Here is a 26333-nt window from a genome sequence, read left to right as displayed (position 1 = left end):
TAAGCTTTGACAACCGGGAGATTTGGCTTCAAATCCTGTTTCTACAACTTCTTAGCTGTTGGCCTGTGGGCAATTTATTCCACCTCCCTGAGTGCCCACTTCCTCAACCTTAAAATGGTTATTACAATAATACCAACCTCCCAGTGTCATTGGGGGGGATTAAAAGACATAAAATATGTCAAGTGCCTAGCACAGTTCCTAGCAATGTAGCTATTGGGAGCTGAGGGCCTAAAATTGGTAATAGTGGCATTTGAGGCAGTATGAAGGGCTTACCATTGCCACCTGCACATTTTTTCACAAAATAATTGGAGAAATGTCATACTGGAGAAGGTATCCCCATCTTCTTCAGCCATGCACCCCACCCTCACATTCAGCTGGCTTGCACCACACCACACAGGAGGCAACACAGACACACTAGGGAAAAACCAATCTTGGCCCCTACGGGTGTGACTCCTGTTCTTCTGGGAAAATGGAGTGTTTGCCCCTACAGAGGATCTCCAGGCTGTTTTCAGTACAAGTAAATGCAACCAGATGACAGAGCCCATTTGGAACTTATTGTTTCACCTCTTTAAAAAGTTGAACTCTGGCCTGGTGTGGTGGCTTACACCTGTAATCCCAATGCTTTGGGAGCCTGAGGTGGGAGGATCACTCGAGGCCAGGAATTAGAGACCAGCCTGGCAACATAGCAAGATCCTGTCTCTATAAACAATTTTTTCTTTTTAAGTTAGTAGGCATGGTGGTGTGTCCCTATAATCCCAGCTACTCAGGAGGCTGAGGCAGGAGGGTTGATTGAACTGAGGAGTTGGAGGTTACACTGAGCTATTATCATGCCTCTGCACTCCAGCCTAGGTGACACAGCAAATGCTGTCTCAAAAAAAACAAAACAAACAAACAAACAAAAACAACAGTTGAACTCTGTTAGGTAGAGCTTTGATGGAGGTGACCGCTGGTTAGCACTTTTTGTGGACTCCAATGAAAGGAATGGAGATGAGTTTTCTCTGTCCCACTGAAAAGACAACAGTGACAAAGCTGATATCCACTTGAGATTAGGGAATCTGCTGTCTCAGAGATACCACTGGCGACTTCCTCCCAGTGTCAATGTGACTTAATTGTCTTGTTCTGCTTCACGGGCCGTTCTCCTGACTCAGTGTGATGGCATTCTTAATTGTGACTGGGCAAGGGGACCTGGTCAGGCAGCAGTCTGAATCCCACAGACCATGCCCTGGACTGTGGTTGGGGCTGTGGGACTTCGAAGGAGGGCTTTCCTGTCTGCCACCAACCTGGGTTGACAATTCTACGCAGGGAGGTAAGAACTCAGCTGGCTATTCCTCACTGCATGTGCAGCTCTGGAAGGCACTCTGGTTCATAGAAAGAGTCTTAGATTTTCTTCTAAATACCACTGTCTTCAGATGAGAACCTGAAGCCAAGATCTAAGGGAGACAGAGGGGCTTGGGATAGGAAGACTATGTGGGCACCTTTCCCAGAGTCCTCCATCTGCACACGGCTACCCACTCTGCAGATGGCCGCTGCTTGCAGAGAGATCCAGCGTCAATTTACAGAGTATCCCAGCTTCCTATCGGCTTTCTGCCCTGGCTTACCTGTTATCTGGCAAGGGTCAGGCCTTGACAACACTCATGTTTTTCCCCTGGTCTCCTCCCCTCTGGGATTTTGTACCGGCATGGGGAGGCACTATGGTTGCAGATTGAGCTTTTCAACATGGATGCAAACACCCAAGTGTCCCAGACCACGGCAGAAACCGTGTTGCTGCCTTTTCCAACCTGCTGATTTGGTCTGTTGCTGCTGTTCTGACCATCAGAATTGCTACTGACTGACAAATCCCTTGTGCTGCGATTTTAGGCTTCAGGCTGGGCTTCTCTGCTCTGAAGTGGAGAAGAATATACCAGGCAAATTCCTCTCTTGGTTTCTATTTCCTTTAAGCTACAAGCTTAAAGATTTGAGAGGAGGTCAGTGAGGGGCTTACCCCAAGTACAAAAAAGAAAGAAACCTTTTAGAACGTTCTGTATAATTCATAGGTCACATATTTTCCTGGGTTTCAGTCTAGACACCTGCTAAATGTATCCATTAACAGCCTTATCCCAGACAACAGGCGGCTGGGCCCCACAAGGCCTGGGTTTCTCCCCAGTTCTGAATCTTGTTTACCAACAGCTCTGCCAATTACAGAGAATGCTACTGTATTTTGTTTTAGGGACCCTAGTGTTTATACTGGCATAAAAATTATTTATATACCTTCAAATATGTTGTTACCTATTTTCTCATCATTCAGAAGAATACTTGCTTCTGTAGAAGGCTTACCCTCCTCCTTCCTGCCTGAATGATTAAATCCATAGGTACAATTGCCAAATGTCCAATTCCAGTTTATACTGTCAAGGAAGAAAATGATGGGAAACTGGAGAATGGAAGGTACTTTGAATAATTCAAGGAAGTCCATTGGTTGAGAAAGTGTTCTCTTTGTATGTACATGATCTGGACAGATATTTTAGCTGTCTCCAGCCAAGGATGGACAAAAGAGAGGGTATAGAGGGAAAAGGAAAGGAGAGGAAGCAGCAGCAAATACAAAAGACAGCTAATAAACATAAAAAAGAAAATGAAACCAGCAGAGGGATTAGAGAACTCAGAACCTCAAAGGATTCTGAAGTCTGTAATTCTCAGGTTGTTTGTTTGATGAGGGATGTAAAGAGCTCAAAAGTTAATCACTAGAATGATAACTTGGTCTCTGGTTAGTAGCCGAAAATTACCAGAATAGCAAATTTTCTCAGAAGCATTAAGCTAGTGTATCAAGTTGGGGGTAAGGAGGATCTTAGGGAATGGAAAGCATCTTGAAATATGTTAGCCTAGATTCAACCCACTATGTGAGTACCAGTTTTTCCTCTGAAATAGCAAGATCCAAGAAATGGTTTCATTGTGTAAGAACATGTTAATTATATACACACACCTTACCCCCTCCTACCCTCCCTACACAGCTGTCAAAACTGTAAACTTGGGCAATAGCACTGAAAAATATGTCTTGATTTTGTTTTCATCTGATACAAACCTAATATACCCATGTTGTATAAATATCAAACAATATAGAAACATACAACAGAGAGAAAGTCATCTAGAATTCCCAGCCCTCACCCCCTGCAGCATAGCACTCCCATTTCTTTTGTAAAATATGCTAAATATATATACATATAACCTTTTTGTATAGTTTTTGTTTTAAAATGTTATCAATTCTCTATACATTCAAAAATAAAATTAGATAAACAAGTATGAGAAAAAATGCAAATTGAATGCAAACAGAAACCAATGAACTATATTTCAAATGAATAGCACAACTATATGGAAGAAAATGAAAAGAATTAATCCAAGTAACATTTGAACACAATACTTTGGCTAAATATCCTCAGTCAAAAAGCAAAAATAAATAAATAAATAAAGTAATAAAAATAATCTTAAACTCTGTTTAGCAGATTTGTTTTTTGTAGACCACAGCTATAACAATTCTAAAACTATTTTGTGTATTGCAGAACTAAGCAAACAAGTACCTACATGATGTGTTGGGAGCCAGAGTTCTCACTGTGGGAGAAGGCAGATACAAAGATAAAATGAGTGAAGACAAAAAAGAATCCTATTTGTTGCCCTGGAATTAGAATAATCTAGATAGACAGACAGACACAGATATTTCCTAGCTCTGTCCACTAAAAGGATCTAGAAGCAGTAACACCCAATAGCAATGAGCGACCTAGTACCCAGATCTTGGTTTTTGAATATCAGTCACACCAAAAGGAATGAGGGTTCATTGGAAAAATTCTGATCCCAGGGCTGCAGCAGTTAAATTACAAGATTAGGCTGAAACACCTTGTGCCAGAAAATAAAGAAGTGCTCAAAAAAAAAAAAAAAAAAAAAAAAAAAAAAAAAAAAAAAAAAAGGAAATCTGTCAAATGGATTGGGGAGGTGCCTTGGAGGGGCTTCTACTGGCAAAACTGGGACAATGTGAGCATCAAATAAACAATGATGTTAATAGATTATAGCCCATTAAGTTAAATATCCATTTTTAAACATTAAAAATAAGAGCTAAAACCTAAAACTTTTTTTTTTGAGATGGGGTCTCATTGTGTCACCCAGGCATGTGGCGCCATCGCGGCTCACTGGAGCCTCACTGCAGCCTCGAACCTCTGGGCGCAAGCCATCTTCCCACATCAGCCTCCCAAGTAGCTGGGACCCCAGGAATGTGCCACCATGCCCAGCTAATTTTTTGTAGAGACAGAGTCTTGCTCTGTTGCCCAGGCAGGTCTTGAACTTGTGGGCTCAAGCAATTTTCCCATCTTGGCCTCCCAAAGTGCTGAGCTAAATATATTTTTAAACGGGATCAGAATAATACCATGTTCTACAACTTACTGTTTCATTTCACAACATAACTTGGGTACCTTTTTATGTCAATAGAAATAAATTTCTTCAGACAGGATCCATATACCCAAATCCAAATGAAAGCTTGTAGAGTTTGAGACACTTTAAGTGTATCTAATCTGATTCACTTAAATATTAAAAAATGATTATAATTGTAAAGTGGATTGTATTGGTTGGGAATTGAACTATCCATGGACTTACTTATGGAGGCTGGACATCTGTGACTCTACAGTTACGCTGTGCTGCTCTTTCTGTTTCCAGCTGGAAACTGGGCTATTTTAAAGGTCACGGTAATCGGGAGAAGGTATGCATATCTATTTTCAAAAACCTATGCCTCACACACTCTTTGAAGGGGAGATCTTTTCATCCTCCACCAAACAGAGGGTGATTTGGAAACAAGACCATTTCCAATCCCATCAAGGGTTGGCTCTAGGGGTGCCTGGTTTCTGAGGCATCAGAGAGGTTCTTGTGCTTGGGAGCAGGTGGCTTAGTTCTTATCTCCATTGCAGGGTGGGATGGAAAGAGGCAGGCAAAGCCTGAGCCAGCAGCAAGAACCAGGCAGTATCAAGAAAAACGGAGACTGAGATACTTGCTAACACTTTGAATTGCTGCCTCCCAAAGCTTGTTCCCTGAGGTTTGTTACAAATTGAGTGAAATTAATCCATTCCTTCCATTTTCAAGCAAGTTAAAAAAAAAAAACACCATAAAGGGTTCGCTTGCTGATACTGCGTCAAAGGGAGGACAGTAAATTCATGTGAGTCGGCAAAGAACCCCCAGAGCTCTTCCCCTCTGTACCAAGGGGAAACTTTACTCCTATTAGGATGGTTTGAAGGGGAGAGGGAGAGTACTCTTGAACTCATGAGAGAGTATGAAAGCAAGTGTATGGGTCTACAAGCAACCCTCTAAATGGCATAGATGGTGAAGGAAATGCATTAGATGTATTTTTAAATGTTTTCCAACATTTTGTTATTAATACATTTCACATATAGAAAAGTTGAAATAATTATACAGTGAATATCCATGTAACTACCACCTACATCACATACCTAACTATGTATCTCTCTATAAATCCTTTAATAAATCTTAGTTTTAATGCTGTCTAAATAAATTACAGACATATGTATACTTTATTCTAAACACTCCAACATATTTATCAGTCAATCTTTGTTAATAGTTTTTAAAAAATTTAACTATTTTTAAATATGTTTATTGAGGTATAATTACATAGAGTACAGCATACTTTTTAAGTGTGCAGTCCTATGGGTCTTGACAAATACTTACAGTCGTGTAACCACCACAACAATGAAGATATAGCAGAGTTCCATCACCCCAGACATTCCTTCATGCCCATTTGGAGTCAATCCCTTTCTCCAGCCCTTGTCAACCAGTGATCTGTTTTCTGTCCTTATCGTTTTGGCTTTTCCAGAATGTCTCATAAGCTGGGTACAGTAGCACATGCCTAAAGTCCCAGCTACTCGGGAGGATGGCTTGAGCCCAGGAGTTCTGGGGTATAGTGTGCTCTGCTGACTGGGTGTCTGCACTAAGTTTAATATCAATATGGTGACTGTTTGGGAGCGAGGGACCACCAGGTTGCCTAAAGAGGGGTGAACCGGCCCAGGTTGAAAACAGAGCAGGTAAAAACTCCTATGTTGATCAGTAGTGGGATCCTGCTTGTGAATAGCCACTGCACTCCAGCCTAGGCAAGTGCAATAGCAAGACCCCGGCGCCGGACGCAGTGGCTCACATCTGTAATCCCAACACTTTGGGAGGCCAAGGCGGGTGGATCGCCTGAGGTCAGGGGTTCACGACCAGCGTGACCAACATGGAGAAACCCCGCCTCTACTAAAATACAGAATTAGCTGGGCATTGTGGTATATGCCTGTAATCCCAGCTACTTAGGAGGCTGAGTCATGAGAATCGCTTGAACCCAAGAGGCAAAGGTTGCAGTGAGCTGAGATCACGCCAATGCACTCCAGCCTGGGCAACAAGAGTGAAACTCTATCTCAAAAAAAGTAAGAAAGAAAAAAAAAAAAAACCAACAAGACCCCATCTTAAAAAAAAAAAAAACAGAATATCTCATAAACGGAATCATACAGTATGTAGCCTTTTGAGTCTTGCGTCTTTCACTTAACATGATACATTTGAGATTCATCGACGATATTGCATGTACATTTGTTCCTCTTCGTTGCTGAGTAGTATCCCATTATTGGATGTATTCTTATACAGTATAGTTATTTGCAAGTGGTAAGATCTCTAATCACCAAAAAGCATGAGTAAACATGGTCATCAGAGGGGACAACCCCCGAGTTCTGGGGCACCCCCATTCTATCCATAACTCTGGTCCTCTCTCAGGGGAAGCTCTGAGCAAACGAGGGACTCTGAACCCTCTAAGTCCCACTTCACCTCATCTGTACCCTGGCAATATCATCAGTGGCAACTACGCAGGGATAGTTTATTTAATAAGCAGTAAATGATTATGATTCACAATGTATTAGGCCAGTCATCAACCCTACTTTTTCTTTGACATTGTATATGATTATACAACCTGTACACAAAAACAGAGATCTTTTCCCCCCGTTTAAGACCTGAGGCAGGATGACACAGACAAGCAGAGGCAGGAGGATACAGAAGAACAAGGATGGGAAAAAGGGGAGAGACACTATAGTGGAGGCTGTAATGGTTCTGTCAAGCTAAGACCCAGTTGTGGAGGAACCAGGAGTCCCACTAGGTTTGAAGAGCTTTCTGGCTGTCTGGTTCTCCCACTCCATTTTCTTTCCCTACCTTGAGTTAAAAGTCTGTGTTTTCAATCTAAAACAATAATATCCTGCACACAAAAGGAAAAGAATTAAAGAATATATTGATCTCTTAAGAAAAGCATATAGTTTGACTTCATGTTTTTAACCCAGCTTTTAACTGAGTAACCCAGACATCGTTATAATTCCCTCAAAGGACCAAAAAAAAAAAAAAAAAATTGATTTTCTTCTATTTCTCCACAACAGTTAAAAAATGAAGATACCGGGTTTTATTTTTTATTTTTTATTTTTTTTAAGATGAGAAGCATAATCTTCAGGGTAAGGTTACATATTTTTTTTTTTCCTTCACCCTCACTCCCAATGCTGTCTCTATTTCTGTCATCTGAGAAGGTGATGTGGGGCACGGAGAGTCCCAGCTTAGGGTATGGGACTTGTTTCCTGGTCTTGCCCCTGCTCATCTGTGAGGCGTCAGTCAGACCACTCACTGTCTCAGTACAGTCAGTACATGAACATTCCTTTGTGTCCAGGCCAGAGTTTGTTCTTGGTTTCCTATCCACTCCTTTTCTCTTACTTTTTTTTTAGACAGAGTCTTGCTCTGTCGCCAGGTTGGAATGCAGTGGCATGATCTCCACTCACTGCAACCTCCACCTCCCGAGTTGAAGCCATTCTCTTGCCTCAGCCTCCCAAGTACTTGGGACCACAGGGGCGTGCCACCACGCCCAGCTAATTTTTTGTATTTTTAGTAGAGACGGGGTTTCACCATGTTGACCAGGATGTTCTTGATCTCTTGACTTCATGATCTGCCTGCCTCAGCCTCCCAAAGTTCTAGGATTACAGGCGTGAGTCACTGCACCCGGCCCTCATTTCTTTGAGGGCAACCTCTCCTTGCACTCTGCTGCCTCCAGTTGTACTAATCAATGGTGTCTTCTCTCAGTCTTAGAGCACAATTCTCAGGGCCTTTCCTTACCTCCTCCTACATCAAATCAGATCCACTCTTCCCCATACTTTCCCACCCTAGTGTGGACTAGATGAAGGGCCCAATGTCAACCTGATAAAATTGATTAAAACTTCACATTCTTAAGGGTGGAAGTGACTTCACATTCCTAAGGGTGGAAGTGATTTCACATGCATTATCTCATTGGAGACCCACAACTACCCTGCAGAGCTAGAAGGATCTGTACTATCCCTGCCCCCTAATTTTTTTCTTGTATGGAAACTGAAGCTCAGAGAGAAAGGAGTAAGACAGTACATCTGTCATTTATTAGGGGCAGTATTAGTCCAGAATTGGTGGGTTCTTGGTCTCACTGACTTCAAGAATGAAGCCATGGACCCTCACAGTGAGAGTTACAGTTCTTATAGATGGTGTGCCTGGAGTTTGTTCCTTCAGACATTCAGATGTGTCTGGAGCTTTTTCGTTCTGGTGGGTTCCTGGTCTCGCCAGTCAAGAATGAAGCTGCAGACTTTCGTGGTGAGTATCACAGCTCTTAAAGGCAGTGCGTCTGGAGTTGTTTGTTCTTCCTGGTGGGTTTGTGGTCTCGCTGGTTTCAGGAGTGAAGCTGCAGACCTTCCTGGTGAGTGTTACAGCTGACAAAAGCATCATGGACCCCAAAAAACCAGCAGCAAGATTTGTTGCAGAAACCAAAAGAATAAAAATTCCATGGTGTGGAATGGGACTGGAGTGGGTTGCCCCTGGCTAGTCCCGGCAGCCTGCTTTTATTCCCTTATCTGGCCCCACCAACATCCTGCTGATTGGTCCATTTTATGGAGAGCTGATTGGTCCGTTTACAATCCTTGAGCTAGACACAGAGTCACAGAGTGCTAGTTAGCTAGATACAGAGTACCAATTGGCCTATTTACAAATCTTGAGCTAGACACAGAGTACTGATTGGTGCGCTGTATTTACAAACCCTGAGCTAGCCACAGAGTGCTGATTGGTGCGTTTACAATCCTTGAGCCAGATACGGAGTCACAGAGTGCTAGTCCTCCAAGTCCCCACTAGGTTAGCTAGATACAGAGTACTGATTGGTGTATTTACAAACCCTGAGCTAGACACAGAGTGCTGATTGGTACACATATGATCCTAGGCTAGATATAAAAGTTAAGTCCCCAGCCAGTTCAGGAGCCCAGCTGGCTTCACCCAGTGGATCCTGCACCAGGGCTGCAGGTGGAGCTGCCTGCCAGTCCGGAGCCCTGCCTGCACTCCTCAGCCCTTGGGCTGTCAATAGGACCCGGCACCACAGAGCAGGGGACAGCGCCCGTAAGGGAGGCTTAGGCCGCGTGGGACTCCACCGCAGGGGGAGGAGCTCAGACATGGCGGGCTGCAGGTCCTGAGCCCTGCCCCACCTGGAGGCAGCTAAGGCCCAGCCAGAATTTGAGTGCGAAGCCGGCGAGCTGGCACTGCTGGGAGACCTGGCGCAACCTCCACAGCTGCTGACCCGGGTGCTAAGCCCCTCACTGCCCTGGGCCGGCGGTGCCGGCTGGCTGCTCCGTGTGTGGGGCCCGCAGAGCTCGCGCCAGCGCCCACCGGAACTCATACCATCCAGTGAGCGCAGCCCTGGTTCCCACCCGCGCCTCTCCCTCCACACCTCCCCACAAGCAGAGGAAGGAAGCTCCGGTCTCAGCCATCCCAGAGAGGGGCTCCCATGGTACCCTGCCGGGCTGAAGGGCTCAAGTGCCGCCAGAGTGGACACCGAGGCTGGAGGCCAAGGAGGCACTGAGAGTGAGGGCTGCTAGCACATTGCCACCTCTCAGTATCAGGCATTGTGCCAGCTCCCCTATTGAGCATTATCTCACTTAATCCTCAGTCCAACCCTATAAGGTTGGTAATTGTATCCATTTTGCAAGTGAGAGGCTGAGGCTCAGAGAAGTTAAAGGACTTATTAAAAATCACAGGCCACAGTGTGGCAGAACAGAGCCAACATTCAGACACTTGTGTACAAGTCCAGAGTGGGTTTTCACTGCTAGAACTCTAGGACTCAAGCTCAAATCAATCAACTCCTAATTTTATGGTTCTTCCAGTGGCCACGCTGTCTAGTCAGAAAATGCACCCTACAATCTCTCCCCAAATCTCAAAACATGGGCCCGGTTGAAATGCATACAGCTCTGGGAGTCTCCTAGAGGCAGAACAAGGGCTGGCGATGTCTGAGGGCAGCTAAGGAGATATTTGGAAATCTATTGGAAACTGCATCTTCCTGCGCTGTGCTGAATGTCCAGGTTATCTGAGAATACAGTGAAGGAAAATTAACCGAATATTTAAATCTCTACAGAATGCCTACCTTGAGTCCCTGAATTCTTTTTTATGCAGGACGAGGGTGGTAGGGGCCACTCAGAAAAAAATCTGAACACGCAGAACCCTTGGACTTAGAGCTGGTGGGGGTCGTAGGCAGCCAGCCCACTTCCAGTGGACGGTGCCCACTACCCTTTCTTCTCAGAACCGAGCCAAGAAGGATGGCTCAGCGGCCCGAATGGAGCACCTCTGCCTTCCTCGGCTGCTGGGTGTGTCTCCAGGGATTCCTGTACACGGAGCTTGCCTCTTCCCTCTTGTTCAGTCGGTTTCCCAACCTGGGAGCGTCTGCCGATCACGGTATTTGAGAGGCTGGGCTGAGGTGGAGAAGAGGGTGGGGCAGGAGCACCTAAGTCGCTCAAGAATTTGGTGACTCATACCCAGGGAGGGGGGCCCTCTTTCTTCCCAGCATTTGGGGCGCCGAAGGCTGTTCCCACCCTTAGCGGAGGATGCCCCTGTCATCCCCCAAGGTGCCTGCTCGGAGTGAGCCAGCTACAGCATGGCCACCACGAGGCCGGTTATGTATTTATTTCCTGCCAGAACTGAACCCCAAACGCTTTTCCTTCTGTGCTGTGTGTGAAAGAAACAGAAACCACTGCACAGCATGTCTATATTTAGACCCTGGGCCCTCACCCTCCCACAGAGGTCAGCTTGTAGACTTTTCTTCCGGAGCCTGGGGATGGGTTTGTACTTCACCCTCGAGCGCCTCCCCCTGGGAACCCGCAGAGGGCTGGGTGGCTCTGCAGTCCTGTGTGCTAAGTGTTTTTCTTCGCTTCTCGGTGCTTGGGCCGTCTTGTAAGCAAAAGTAGGTGAATTGAATCCACCCCTACGCGATTGTCGTTTGCATTAAGATAATGCACATGGAAATATTTTGTGAGCTATGCAGTATCACCCAAATTATTTTTTATTATTATTTTAAAAATAGAATGCATCAGCAAGTTCTTTATGAGCTTACTTTTTTGTTTTAACATTTGGAAATTGGAACAGCTACTTATAGGAGACTTGCGGATCCCAGAATGTGCTGTTTACCTGAGTGGTTTCTTTTGCACTTGCTGTGTCAGGACTTGTGAGGCCGGTGATGTCAGCAAATCAGCAAACAGACTCACACCTGAGCAGCCCGGGAGTGGTCTAGGGCCTGTGGAGCAAGCCAGAGTGGCCTCTTCTCAGCCTCCTCTCCACTGGAGAGCACTTGAGTTATTATTTGTTTCCTCCAGATCTCAGCCTCTTATCTCCTGCCAAATTCCTTTCAGAGGCATTCGTGCTGTATGCCCCAAGATTTTCCTCTGTTTACCTTCTTTAAAGTTGGCATGGTCTTGAATTTTAGACCACCGTAATCTCCATCTGACAGTGAACGTTCACAAATTCAAAGAAATTGCAGGATTCATATTCTGAAATTCATATAAATGATTTCTTTGTGAGTACACATAAAACTCCTTTCTCTAATATACAGAAAAAGAAAAATATACAGCTGCTCAGGGTAACAAAGTATTGCCTTCTAGAAATTCTCAGGCTTCTTGTCTTTAAGGATAAACAGGAAGCATTTATAATTAGTGTCTCCGTTGTTTGCATATTGAGCTTCCAAAATGCTTTAGAAGGTTCATCTTTTCAATCCACCCTTCGCAGTCCTTTATTTTTCATTTGCTAAGCAGAGGTAAACTTGCAACCATCTCTATGTGACTTCTCATAAATCCCAATTAGTGAGATCTCAAATAATGAACTTGGCTCTCATTTATACACGTGACAAAATGTATACCTAAATAAATATCTAATAAAAGCTCCCTAATAGCAAAATACCATGAAGAGAAGCAATTTTCCTCTCTTTTTCACACGATGGCTCTAATTAATCATACAGTACAGAAAAATAAGAAATCTTTTATGTAGCTTTTAGTGGTTTTGTTCATTCTTTAGTTTCCATCTGTGAGTAGCATTCATTTATAAACCTGTCTTGCTGAGCACGATGCTTTTAAAAATGACTTGCTTGTGACTCAAAAACAAAAAACCCAACAATCTTTGTAACTTTTAATCTCATGCAATTTCTTCAGTTTCTTTTGTTGGTGAATACACGTACAACTTGGTTTTGAAATACCATATATCAAAGCACAACCAAATCATCCCTTGGAGTCGTGAAGAAGCTCATCAATGTATCACAGTCTTCTAGTCAAGCCCATATTTCAGTGTCTCCTACAGCTCTGATTCTTGACCTCTAAGAAAACCCACCCTCTCACTCTTCCTTAACAGTTGCTCACTAGAGGACTAAGTGAAGGGAAAGATTGCTCTTTAAAGTGAAAAAACAATGTTTTCCAAAGCCGTGTTGAATACGCATATTCATCATATCACAGGAAGTTTTTCTTTTAAACCTAATGTGCATTTTCTTTAATTTGTATGGTTGTCTCAAGTTCAACATTCAGTTTTCGTTTTAATCAGTTATATTCTAAAAACAATGACATTTTTTTCTCCTTAGAAATTCAGTTTAAATTAAAAAGAACTTTTGTTTTCCCTTCTTTTAAGGCACAAATAGTGCTGGGAGGGGGAGAGGGTAAACTTCTTTATCTGTCCCTGTCATTTTGTTTTAAAGGTCCTGTTGCTTTTATACTTCTAACCCTAAATAGCCTTGTCATGCACCCAGTCTTCCCCTAGCTCTGGGCTTCCAGAGCACTGTTATTCAACAGAGAGTTTCTATGTAAATCCAAAGTACTATCTCCAAATAGCAGAAACCTGAACACCACAGGCTCTTATTGGAAGTTGTCTGGAAGAATCCTAAAGCTAAATAAATAGAAGCTTCTAAATTACCTTTTCCCCCCCTTGAGTAGATCAAATTCTTAGAACTCCTGCCACCTACATGTACACCAGGACCCGTGGGTGGGAGCGGGTGTGAGGCAGAGAGGGCTTCCTGTTACCATTAAATGAATAAAGAGGCCTCTACATATCAACTACGTCCTCTCTTTTTTTCTTGACTCTTCTTCCATCCATTTAGTGTGAATATTTGAAGGTTAAACTGAGCATGGCCCCACATGTCTGATTGCTCACCCATCGACATACAACCCGAAGTCACAAATTTGGCTTCAGAGAATGTTGTGGAGCTGAAAGGATGGCAACTTCAATTTTCAATAAATAACTAGAAACAGAGAAAACAGCTTTCCAAATCATCAAAGAAAACCCATGGTGAGAAGGATATCAATGGATTAAAACAGGCATAAAGAGGAAACTGAATGCAAAGCATTGACAAAATCTAGAAACAATTATCAGCCTCAGCTAAGTCCGATACTCACCTGCTCCGTGGACAAAGTAGGGAAGCAGCAGTTACAAGTTATGAGAAACAGCGCTGCAGTATTGTCGGGAGGCAAAGTGAGGGCTTTCTTTCCTCTTTGAGGGTCAGTTGGCAGTCTGGGGGCACACTGCTTCCAAAAGGACACAGAACTGTAAACCTTTAACAATGGTTTAAAAATCTGACTGCTTCTGCTCTGTTGCCTGCCACCGCTGCCTGACCGAGTGGTTTACTGCACTATGAAGACAGACTCCAGATGCTTAGAACTAGCGCCTCCAATCCCAGATGCTAGGTCCAGCAAAGGCTCCATGGTTCTGGCCTATGGTGGCGGCCTGGACACCTCCTGCATCCTCCTGTGGATGAAGAAACAAGGCTATGATGTCATTGCCTACCTGGCCAACACTGGCCAGAAGGAAGACTTTGAGGAAGCCAGGAAGGCGGCACTGAAACTTGTGGCCATAAAGGTGTTCATTGAGGATGTCATCAGGGAGTTTGTGGAGGAGTTCATCTGGCCGGCCATCCAGTCCAGCACACTGTGTGAGGACTGCTACCTCCTGGGCACCCCTCTCGCCAGGTCCTGCATTGCCAGCAAAAAAAATGGAAATCGTCCAGCGGGAGAGGGTGCCCACGGCACCACGGGTAAGGGGACCGATCAGGTCCAGTTTGAGCTCACCTGGTACTCGCTGCCGCCCCCCCCCCGCCCCAGATAAAGGTCATTGCACCCTGGAGGATGCCCGAGTTCTATAACCAGTTCAAGGGCAGTAATGAGCTGATGGAATACGCAAAGCAACACGGGATTCCCATTCCCGTCACTCTCAAGAACCCGTGGAGCATGGAGGAGAACCTCATGCACATCAGCTAGGAGGCTGGAATCCTGGAGAACCCCAAAAACCAAGTGCCTCCAGGTCTCTATATGAAGACCCAGGAACCGGCCAAAGCCCTCAACACCTCTGACATCCTCGAGATCGAGTTTAAAAAAGGGTCCCTGTGAAGGGACCAGCATAAAGGGTCCCCGTGAAGGTGACCAACGTCAAGGATGGCTCCACCCACCAGACTTCCTTGGAGTTCTTCATGTACCTGAACGAAGTCGCGGGCAAGCACGGTGTGGGATGTACTGACATCATGGAGAACCGCTTCACTGGAATGAAGGCCCGAGGTATCCATGAGACCCCAGCAGGCACCATCCTTTACCACACTCATTTAGACATCCAGGCTTTCACCATGGACCAGGCGGGAGGTGCGCAAAATCAAACAAGGCCTGGGCTTGAAATTTGCTGAGCTTGAAATTTGCCGAGCTTGAAATTTGCCGGTTTCCAGCACAGCCCTGAGTGTGAATTTGTCCGCCACTGCATCGCCAAGTCCTAGGACTGAGTAGAAGGGAAAGCGCAGGTGTCCGTCCTCAAGGGCCAGGTGTACATCCTTAGCCGGGAGTCCCCACTGTCTCCCTACAACGAGGAGCTTGTGAGCATGAACGCGCAGGGTGGTTATGAGCCAATTGATGCCACCGGGTTCATCGACATCAATTCCCTCAGGCTGAAGGAGTATCATTGCCTCCTGAGCAAGGTCACTGCCAAATAGACCCCTGTACAATAAGGAGCTGGGGCCTCCTCACTTTGCAGCTACCCCAAGTACAGGTGCTAACTGTTGTGATAATTTGTAATTGTGACTTGTTCTTCCCAGCTGGTAGCGTAGTGGGGCTACCAGGCCCCAGCTTTGTCCCTGGTTCCCTGAAGCCTGCAAACATCGTCATTGAAGGGAAGGGTGGGGGGCAGCTGTGGTGGGTAGCTATAAAATGGCAATTAAAAGATACACTAGTAAAAAAAAAAAAATTGCTCTGAAAACGAGTCTACTGGGCAGTGACATTCACATTTCTGAAATTAATGCATACTCTATTTGCATTTTCTCTTTTTCCTGTCATCACCTTTGTCAATTAGTAAATAAATCCCTAAAGCTTGTACATATTATTTTGGGCTAGCCATGGTTGCACCATCATGCCTGTAATCCCAAAACTTTGGGAGGTAGTGGGGAGAGGACTGCTTGAGCCCATGAGTTCAAGTCCAGCCTGGACAACACAGTAGGACTCTATCTCTACAAAAAAATCAAAAACTTAGCTGGGTGTGGTGGCACACACCTGTAGTCTAGCTACTCAGGAGGCTGAGGTGGGAGGATGGCTTAAGCCTAGGAGTTTGAGGCTGCAGTGAGCTGTGAACACACCCCACTCCAGCCTGGGTACCACATTAGTTATATGTGTTATGTTAAAAAGAAATATTTGTCCTTATGAATTAATGATTAAGCAAACTGTATATCCATACAATGAGATATGACTCAGCAATAAAAACAAATGAACTGATGCATGCAATCACATGGATTATTCTCAATGCATTATCCTAAGTGAAAGAAGCCAGACTCAAAAGGCTACCTACTGTATGATACCACTCATAAGACAGTCTGGAAAAGACAAAACTATTAGGACAGAAAGCAAATCATTGGTTGCCAAGGGCTGGGTAGAGAAGTTGACTACGGAGGCATGAGGAAACTTTTTTCATATGATGTAACTCTTCTGTATCTTGATTGTGGTGGCGGTTACACTACTGTATACATTTGTTACAACTTGTAGAACTATGCACTAAAAAGGGCTAATTTTACTCCATGTAAATTATACCTAAAAACAAGTGTATCTAATTCCATCAAATTGATGGGTTCATTTCTACATAGTTACAGACCTTTTTTTTTTAAGTTTAATATTTATCTTTCCCCTGGCACCAACTTTCTCTTATAAACCAATTACTTGATCTGAAGCATTAAGGAATTTAGGATTGTTTCATGTAATAGGGTGGATTTCAATCTGGTCTCTCACTGACTCAGACTATAGACAAACTCCTCAGCTAAATGTTGGGACCCTCCACAGTCTTGCCACATTTGCCACAACTTTAATTTCCTTTTTTTTTAAATCTTAAAAAAAAAAAATTTTTAAATTCTATAGGTTTTCTCGGGAACAGGCGGGATTTGGTTACATAAGTAAGTTCTCTAGTGGTGATTTGTGAGATTTTGACTCTTCAATCGAGGAGTATACACTGAACCCAATTTGTAGTCTTTTATCTCTCAACCCCTTCCCACCCTTTCCCTCTGAGTCCCCAAAATTCTCTGTGTCTTTCTTATGCCTTTGCATCCTCATAGCTTAGCTCCCACTTATGAGTGAGAACATACAATGTTTGGTTTTCCATTCCTGAGTTACTTCACTTAGAATAATAGTCTCCAATCTCCCCCAGGTCGCTGTGAATGCCATTAAGTCATTCCTTTTTATAGCTGAGTAGTATTCATCGTGTATGTATACCACAATTTCTTTATCCACTCATTGATCTATGGGCATTTGGGTGCCACAACCTTAATTTCTATAATCCCCTTGCATGATCCTTCTTCTTAAACAGAGCTGGTCTCCTCACTGCCTCTAGCACTCAAAGCTCATACCTTTTTTCATATAGTCACCCTGTCCAGAAATGCATTCCTCTCCTTCTTCCTCCTCCTCATCTCACTTCTATCATCAATAAATACTCACAAAATGAGCACTGTCCTATATGCAAAGGAAACAAAGATTAAACTAGCTGGACACAGTGGCTCACACCTGTAATCCCAGCACTTTGGGAGGCCAAGGCGGGTGGATCACCTGAGGTCAGGAGTTCGAGACCAGCCCGGCCAACATAATAAAACCCCATCTCTACTAAAAATACAAAAAAAGTAGCCAGGCATGGTAGTGGGCACCTGTAATCCCAACTACTTGGGAGGCTGAGGCAGGAGAATCACTTGAACCCAGGAGGCGGAGGTTGCCGTGAGCCAAGATCACGACACTGCACTCCAGCCTGGGCAACAGAGAGAGACTCCGTCTAAAAAAAAAAAAGAAAAGAAAAGAAAAGAAAAAAATTAAACTAGACATGAACTTTGTCCCCAAAGAGCTTCCAGGAAATAGGACTTGTAACAGCATGTTAAAAGTTGTTTTGTCAATATTATTTGTGAATTTTATTTTCTTTTATCTCATTGGGACTAATTTTGGACATTGAATACCTGTTTGGTAGTACGAAGGTGAGGCAGAGATTAAGGATTAATAAATGGTTTGGACTAGAGGTTGTTAGACTTTTGGAAGTGACAACTAGACATTAGGATATCAAAAATCAGAGATTGCCAGTATCAGAAAGGAACTGGTGGGTGGAGATACCTTGTGGAATCTCATTACAAATGGCAGATACATCCATCTTAATCTATGTTGATACTCTCATTCACAGTAAGAATCAGGATGAATATCACATTGACTTATTGGATAGCACAGGGAAAATTTACTCTTGAAGAAGCCTAATTAATTGCAATGAGCAGATTCTAGGAGGAAAAATATAACCTATCTCAGGAAGGCTCCTGCAGGTTTTATTTCAAATCCTGCTTAGTTGTGTTTTCGTTCTTTAACTAACTCAGAAGGATCTTTTGGCTGAGGGAAAAGTGTTCCTTTTTTTCTTGCAGAATTTTCACTAATACATAAGGAGACATTCTGCTTGTTTATTATAAACTATTTACTTGGTTGTTTATTCCAACAATAGCAAATTAACATTGTCCAGAAAAACCTTTAATACTAGCTGATTTTTAATAAGACATATTGTGATACATAATATTGGAAATAATTTTTAAAGTAAAGAACAATACAAATGAGACATAAAAATATCCTGTAATCCCACTATCCAGATATAACTATTAATATTTTGAAGTATGACTTCCTAGTCTTTTGTTTATATACATATTATGTATATAATTTGGTATATATACATATTTTGGTAGTCTTCTTTCAATTAATGTAATATAAAAATATCCCCATGATAACAAGAATTCTTCAAAAAACTGGATTTTTAATATGGTAGCTATAGTATATCATCATACTTATTCACATCTTTTTCTTTTTTCTTTTTTTTCTTTCTCTTTTTTTTTTATTTTTTTGAGACAGAGTCTCACCCTGTTGCCCAGGCTGGAATGCAGTGGCACAATCTTGGCTCACTACAACCTCTGCCTCCCGAGTCCAAGTGATTCTCCTGCCTCAGCCTCCCAAGTAGCCGGGACTACAGGCGCGTGCCACCACGCCCAGATAATTTTTTGTATTTTTAGTAGAGATGGGGTTTTTCACCGTGTTAGCCAGGATAGTCTTGATCTCCTGACCTCGTGATATGCCCGCCTCAGAGCCTCCCAGAGTACTGGGATTACAGGCATGAGCCACTGTGCCCGGCTGACATCTCTTTCTAACTTTTCACTAGAATTAATATCTTTATACAATTATTAGCTATGTTCCTGATTATTTTCATAGAAACGACTGCTTTATGTTTGATCCTAGAGTATAAATCAAAGGGCATACGTTTTTTAAGGCTCCTAATACATATTGCTAAATTGCCTTCCTTGAAAGTGGTAATAATTTATTCTAAGAACATTACAATATGCCTGCTTTCCTAACAACTATGCCACATATTAAGAGTATTTATGTTAAAAATATATGCATTTGTCAAATGTGGAACCATTTGGGCATCAACAAGAATAATGCTTGCAATGGGTTAAAATACATCAAATATAAAAATCTATGAATTCCTAATGAAACACAAAACATCACTGCTCAGCTTTGAAGGTTGCCAGGACACTAATTTGTTATTCTAAATATATATTTTAAAGAGATTGATCACATATTTGTTCTTTCTTTCCTGTTTGAACTGTATTTCAAGCTAACTAAATAGATGATGAGAAAATCCCAGCTAATAGGTATATAAGTAATAATAAAACTTATACCATCACTATTTTGCAGTCCTCATGAAATGATGGATGGAGACAATGATCACCAATAGATATCCACACTCTCAATGAAAGGTTATTGGGGAACTTTATAATAGAGAATTCCAACTGACATTACCTGTACCCACAAATCAATCTTAATATCACGTTAAGGAGGACAACTAGGCACGTGCTTCAAGATTTGATTAATATAGCATCATACAGTGTCACCTATTATCTTGCCAAAAATAGAACTGGGATTTAATCAAGTCTAATCTAATCTAGATCTTACTACTAGTTTACAGGAAATCCTAGGAATAGAAACAAGTTAGACAGCACTGGAGGAAGCAATTAGTGCAAACCAAAATGTGGAAAATTCTACAGGGCAAGTGATAGATTTTTAAAATAAATACATTGTGTTTGTTGGAAGGGGTGAGAGGTATAATCAAACAATTGGTTAAGGAGAGTTCTATGTAGAAAAAATATCTGCTTTTAAAGGATAAAGAAAAACTGGACAATAAAATCTTATTTATTACCTATTTGAAATGTAATAGTATTCAATGAATATCATATGCAAACTGTTTTGGTGGTAGATTATTCTGTATACGAGAGGGTTTGCTTCTGTCAAAATTTAAAACATTTTCTTTGTTTCTGATTTTCCAAGAGGAACATATTTCAATTTGCTGTTTTCACGTAAAGCATTAGGAAAAAGTCTTCTGAGCTAACCAAGATCATTTATTACATTTGAAATTGCAAGGTCAATTCAGGCACTCTGGGTAGTAACCATCAGGTGGTGCCACTTTACAGCTTTTCTCAACCCAACATGAAACACTTCAGACTTTGAAATAAGCAAGGAGGTAAGAGTAGTCACAGGAAACTGATACAGTCACCAAATACTTAAGCTCAATGCTATGGCTTCCCTAGGTGATATTATGAAATTACTTGTATTTCTATGTTCGTCCTACCTGTTGTCATCCCTCAGTACTTAGAGATTTTAAGCAGAAATGTGTTTTAACTATTCTACTAAGAACCAAAATATCAATTTTGAGCTTCCAAGAGAATATTTCCGTCATAGGAGTCTTAAAGACTTTACAGAACTTTTCATTTTCCTTTTGAAACCAGTGCAAGGCCACTGGGCTGTGCCGGGGTCCACTCCCTCACTTTGCTGGTTCCTGCATTCCCATCTGTCAAAAAACTGTTGTGAGCTAACTGAGCTCCCACACCACAACTACCACTCTCCTGGGTTAAAACACAAGAACAGTGAATCACAACCTGGCCCTCTGGGGGTTTGCCACTTGGTTACTCCTGAACAAATTAGAGAAAAAGTAAGAACTAAAACTGAAGGGCACTGAATAGGGGTCATAGGGGTGGTCAGGTGAGACCAGAGGGCCAGAAGGGCTTTGTGGAAGAGGGAACACCTGAATTAAGTCTTAAATAGATGGGTTGATTTGAATACATACCAAAAGGAAGAAAATCTGGGGAGCATCAGCAAATGTGTGCATAAACTGCTAACTCAAAGCCCGTAAGCAGGCAACAGAAATAAGCAGGCAATCTAGATGTAAGACAGTAAAGAATGGGGAGGACTGTGGCAAACAACCGAGCTTTTGCTCGACCTAAAAGGCATTTATGCCATTTTTCTTGTTTTCTTTTGAGACAGAGTCTGTCACCCAGGCTGGAGTGCAGTGGCGCAATCTCAGCTCAGTGCAACCTCCGCCTCCTGGGTTCAAGTGATTTTCATGCCTCAGCCTCCCACATAACTGGTATTACCTGGTTAATTTTTGTATTTTTAGTAGAGATGGTGTTTCACCAAGTTGGCCAGGCTGGTCTTGAACTCCTGACCTCAAGTGATCCAAAGTGCTGGGATTACAGGCATGAGCCACCGTGCCCAGTGCCATTTCTTTTAACACTGTTCCAGTCCCTACCTCCCCACAAAGTGTCTGCCAGCTGACTGCATGCTGGTTTGCAATCTCTGGGAGAGGCTGGCTACTTTCTTTAGATCTTTTGTTTCCCTATGTTTTCAACTTACCATGTCTAAGTGAAGCACCCAGAACGTGAATCCCCAAGAAGATGTATACAATGAGAGGGTCTTTCTCCCTAGGTTTTATTCCTGGAATTTTTTAGAAACCCAGAACTAAAATTGGAATTAATAAATTTTTCTAATTATGAGATAGAAAAGCAGAAGTAACAAGAGTTTGAAATTTTAATGTCAGAGGTTTTTTGATGAATGTTCATAATTATAGCAAGGGAAAAAGTGATGAATCAGTTGAGGGAACTTTATTATCATCAGACACAAGACTTTTCTTGTGTGTTGCTTGTGATGCTAACTCCATCTCTAGTTACTTAATGTTCCCAGATTCGTGACTATTTTGTCATTCAAAGATCAAACACTTTATTTTCCTTCCTTCTCTTTCCTCTTAGGTATTTCAGCAGCAATTAAGTCATGCTGTGGAATGCTTAAGTGCAGTAACAAATGTCATGAAAAGTGAACATACAGCTAATTTTACTTCTCATGAATAGAGTTCCTGTGGTTTCACTTCAAGACTAATGGAGGGGATGCATTCCATCCTTATTCTCTACTTTAAATCGCTGAGATTAGCTTCAGGGATCCAGCTTCCACTCGGCCTAAATTTTTCAACGTTGTGGGCTTATTCCATATAGTTCTGATCTATTGTTGATGCCATATGCCTTAGGAACTACTGGAATGAATTGTTATTTTTTTATTCATTTTTAGAACTGCATTTTTAGGACTGGGTGCAGTGGCTCACACCTGTAATCCCAGCACTTTGGGAGCCTGAGGCAGGTGGATCACCTGAGGTCAGGAGTTCGAGACCAGCCTGACCAACATGGTGAAACCCCCATGTCTACTAAAAATACAAAGAAAATTAGCTGGGTGTGGTGGCACATGCCTGTAGTCCCAGCTACTTGGGAGGCTGAGGCAGGAGAATGGCTTGAACCCGGGAGGAGGGAGGTTGCAGTGAGCCAAGATCACGCCATTGCACTCCAGCCTGGGTGACAGAGAGAGAGACTCCATTAAAAAACAAACAAACAAACAAACAAAAACCAGCATTTTTAAGGGAAGGCTTTCCAACCGTGATTAACTTCATTTTCTCTAGGCCCATGAAAGACCTCCTCCTCCTTCTCCATCTCCCTCTACAATATATAAGTATGCTACAAAACCTCCCTGAAAAGCTAAAGAAATGTACTTTGGGAGGAATAAGCAGGAGAGGGACCTCCTTTATTTCCCAATTACTATAATACTATTTGGCATCAATTAGTAAACAGGGTTTGAAAAGGAAATAAGGATTTGGTAAAAGTGACTGAACTGTCCCACAGTTTATACAGAATCAGGAGGATCCTATGAATTTCCCACTGGGTTAAAAACATGACACCATCCAAGGAGACAGCATGCCCACTAGAGCCGTTTCACCAGGCTGCACAGATGATGCCGCTCTTCCCTTCACCTCCCAGCCTGTCGAAAAGGTTTTGTTATTTTCTACTCATTTCAGAAGCTGATGTGTAAATGGTGTGTATGTCTGTTGCCATGACAACCCAGCAGCAATTGGCCTGGGCTTCTTACCAGAGTACAAATGTGCTCTTGACATGATGCTTATCAGACTTTGCCAGACAATTTTCCCTCCTGGATTCACACAAAAGGTTTCAAAGACTCCTAACTGCATTTAGAGGAGAGACAGGCTGAAATCTCGCACTTGAATGCGAGAATGATGAAGCTCTAAAGCTCTGATCTCCTGCTGAAGTCATCGTGTTCTAGTCTATCATCTCAGTACACTGGTGGCAACTCTGTATAATTAAAGAGGACCAAGTATAAATGCAGCAAAAAAATCTTGCTGATTACTGGAACTGGGCTTTTGTTGATGTTTTAGGTGACACATAACCATCTCTGCATTTAATAAAAGGTCACTGTGAGTGCGTGTGTTCTTATTCCTATTTTGGCTTGTCAGATTTGTGTGTAGGTGCCATACCAAGAGAAAAACAAAACACAACAATGCAAACAAACTGAATGATCCCTCGGGCCCTTCTCACACACTTGTGGGCTCTGTTTTGTCCTTGTCCCTAGTGACCAAAAGATTTCAACTCATAATAATTTGTGCCATGTTACACACAACTTTTGATCATTTAGGGATGGACTGTGGACTGTCTAAATGTTGGAGCTCTTTGGTGCCTTCATTTCTCCTCCTTGTCCTTCCCACTACTGCTGTATCTGCCATTTTGCCAGCATCTCTTTCAGAGGGCAAATAGAGGAAATGAAACACACATTGGTTAATTTGACACTTATTAGCACCCCTCCAAAGGGTTTTATTAGGACAATGGGAACTAGTGAAATGACTTGTGGGGATTATCTGTGGTTCATGCCAACCCTGTTTCCAGAATCATGTGCACTCTGTAGTTGGCTCTGTTTTGAAATAACTTCTATTAGTTATCTCATTAATCCAGTAAGGTAACTCATGAAGTCAAATAAATATCAGCTGCTTCTTTAAAAAGAAATCTTTGTATCTCTTAAAAAATGAGAGCTATTGAAATGTGAGGTAGAAAAGACTACAGGATATTTCAAGGTGATTGTAGTTTTGTATGGATCCTACTTACCAGTTGCAAGTTGACCCGCTGAAAGGAAAATTAACTACATTAGGATTCAGCCACAAATGTCAGCCATGTCTTCAAGCAAATGGTTTGAAGTTCACGGATTTCAGTTCCCTCATCTGTAAAATAAGAGAATCGGACAACATTAATTCTAAGGTCTGCTCCAGGCCTAAAATTCTGTTTCCTTCCGAGAATTCTGGAAAACCTAAGTCCCAACCTTGCTGATGCATTTTGATAAATTAGGATTAAAAAATATTAGGGGTAGTCATATGAGAGAATCATCAAAAAAAAAAAAAAAAAATCAACATTGATGCCCCTTCCAGGCCTAAATTTTTGGCCTGCTTCCCAAAACTTCCCTCTACCTCCATCTCTTTACCTAACTCCTCACTCCATATTCTTTGAAATAAAAAGGCAACAAAGAAACTGCAAGTGTCTGGCTTGAATTATTAGCTTCCTTAAATTCAACGTGCCTATTGTAGAAAAGACTTTAACATGGTGTGGGAGACTGAACTACAGGAACTCCAGGTACCATTTCAACACTCACTTTCTGATTTGAAAATCTGATATTAATTATACAAAAGAGCCAGTGCAGAGAACCCCTATAGGCCCAGGTCACAAATTTGTAGTTTATCAGCCCACAGTATCTTTTGTTTGGCCCACACGAGTGATTTACATTTCCTTTGAGTTTGGTTGTCAGCATTTAAAACATAAAGATTTTGCATAAAAAAATTCAGGTGTTCAGTGTCTGTCTGTAAAACTGGCAGAGCTGATGAAGGTGGACTCACTTCCCCACAGTCCCCTGGTGCTGGAGGGGCTGCCCCTTCAGGCAAAGCACGCGCTCCCCCTTCAGGCCGAGTAGGTGCAGCCCTCCTAGTATACCATAGTCCACACCCAGCTATAGTCTCATTCATTCCCCCTGCCCTGCCCTGTGCACAGGGGAGTTGCAGATGCTTGACTTACTGGCTCCTCAAGGAACACCCACAGTCTTCAGACCACCACTGAAGAATTACTGTTCTGAAAAAAAAAAAAAAAAAAAAAAAATCACTGACCTTTCAGAAAATACATCCTGAGAATTATCCAATCAAAAGTTAGAGCTTCTTTGGGGAGGTCTGTGCTTATTTAATGATGTTTTAGAAACAAAGAAAAGAAAAAAGCAAAACAGCAATCTGAACATCAATGACAGCTGTTCGGTAGGTGGGATGCTATTTTTGTTTATTCTAATGAACACTCTGTGCCAGAGAGCATTCTGCAGATGCTCACCTCTCTGGAAGAAAAAGAGAGGAAAAAAAAAACCCCAGAGGTGGAGTACTACTTAATCAGCCTACTCTCTGATGAAAGAATGACTAGCGGTCCTGGTCTCTCATTAACCCCGTGTGGATGCAGGGATTGGGCAATCTGTTTTTTTTGTTTTTTTTTTTTAAACAACTTTGTTGAGATATGATTCATATACCATAAAATCTGACCTTTCAAAACATACAATTCAGTGGTTTTTAGCATATTTGCCAAGTTGAGCAGCCATCATCACTATCTAATTGCGGAATGTTTTCACCACGGCAAAAGGAAACCCTGTCCCCATTAGCAGGCACTCCTCGTTCCAATCTTCCGTTCCCTCAACCATAGGCAAGCACTAATCTACTCTCTATCTCTAAGGATTTGTATATTTTGAATATTTTATATAATCGGAACCATATGATCATAAGTAGCATTTTGTGTCTGATTTGTTTCAATCAGCATAATGTTTTCCAAGTTCATTTATTTTGTAGCAGGCAATAGTACTTTCATCCTTTTTATAGCCAAATCATATTCCATTGTACAGATAAACCACATCATGTTTATCCATTTTCTCATCTGATGGACATTTAGGTTGTTTCTTTTCGGCTATGATAAAAAATGGCACTGTGAACATTTGTGGACGGGTCATTATGTGTATATATTTTTCCATTTTTCTTGGGTTTATACCTAGAAGTGAAATTGCTGGATCATATGGTAATTCCATATTTAACTTCTGGAGGAACTGCCAAATTATTTTCCTCAGTGACTGAAAATTTATATTCTCTTCAGCAATATATGAGAGCTTCAATTTCTCCACATTCTCAAGAACATATGTTATTATATTATCTATCTTTTTTAGTTTAACCATCCTATCAGGATTTCATTATGGTTTTAATTTCTATTTCCTTGATGACATATGACTCTGAGTATCTTTTCATGTGATTATTAGCCATTTGCATATCTCCTTTGA

At 42.2% G+C, this 26333-nt stretch overlaps 1 protein-coding gene and 1 pseudogene across 3 annotated transcripts in view; both read left to right on the top strand.

Annotated features, from left to right (window-relative positions):
- The window catches only part of RIPOR2 (RHO family interacting cell polarization regulator 2), a 244298-nt gene that overhangs the window by 4884 nt on the left and 213081 nt on the right, over window positions 1–26333 (top strand). The window lies entirely within an intron of this gene.
- Window positions 1–26333, top strand: part of LOC140708830 (argininosuccinate synthase pseudogene) — a 29615-nt pseudogene extending 3282 nt beyond the window's left edge. Inside the window, exon 1 of the transcript XR_012089065.1 lies at window positions 1–26333. This exon is cut by the window's left edge and continues 3282 nt beyond it. The product of XR_012089065.1 is annotated as an argininosuccinate synthase pseudogene (transcript).

Source organism: Chlorocebus sabaeus, chromosome 17, assembly GCF_047675955.1.
Source record: "Chlorocebus sabaeus isolate Y175 chromosome 17, mChlSab1.0.hap1, whole genome shotgun sequence".
NCBI classification, from domain to species: domain Eukaryota; kingdom Metazoa; phylum Chordata; class Mammalia; order Primates; family Cercopithecidae; genus Chlorocebus; species Chlorocebus sabaeus.
The sequence above is the reverse complement of the archived record's forward strand: the minus strand, read 5'-3'. Positions and strand labels throughout refer to the sequence as shown.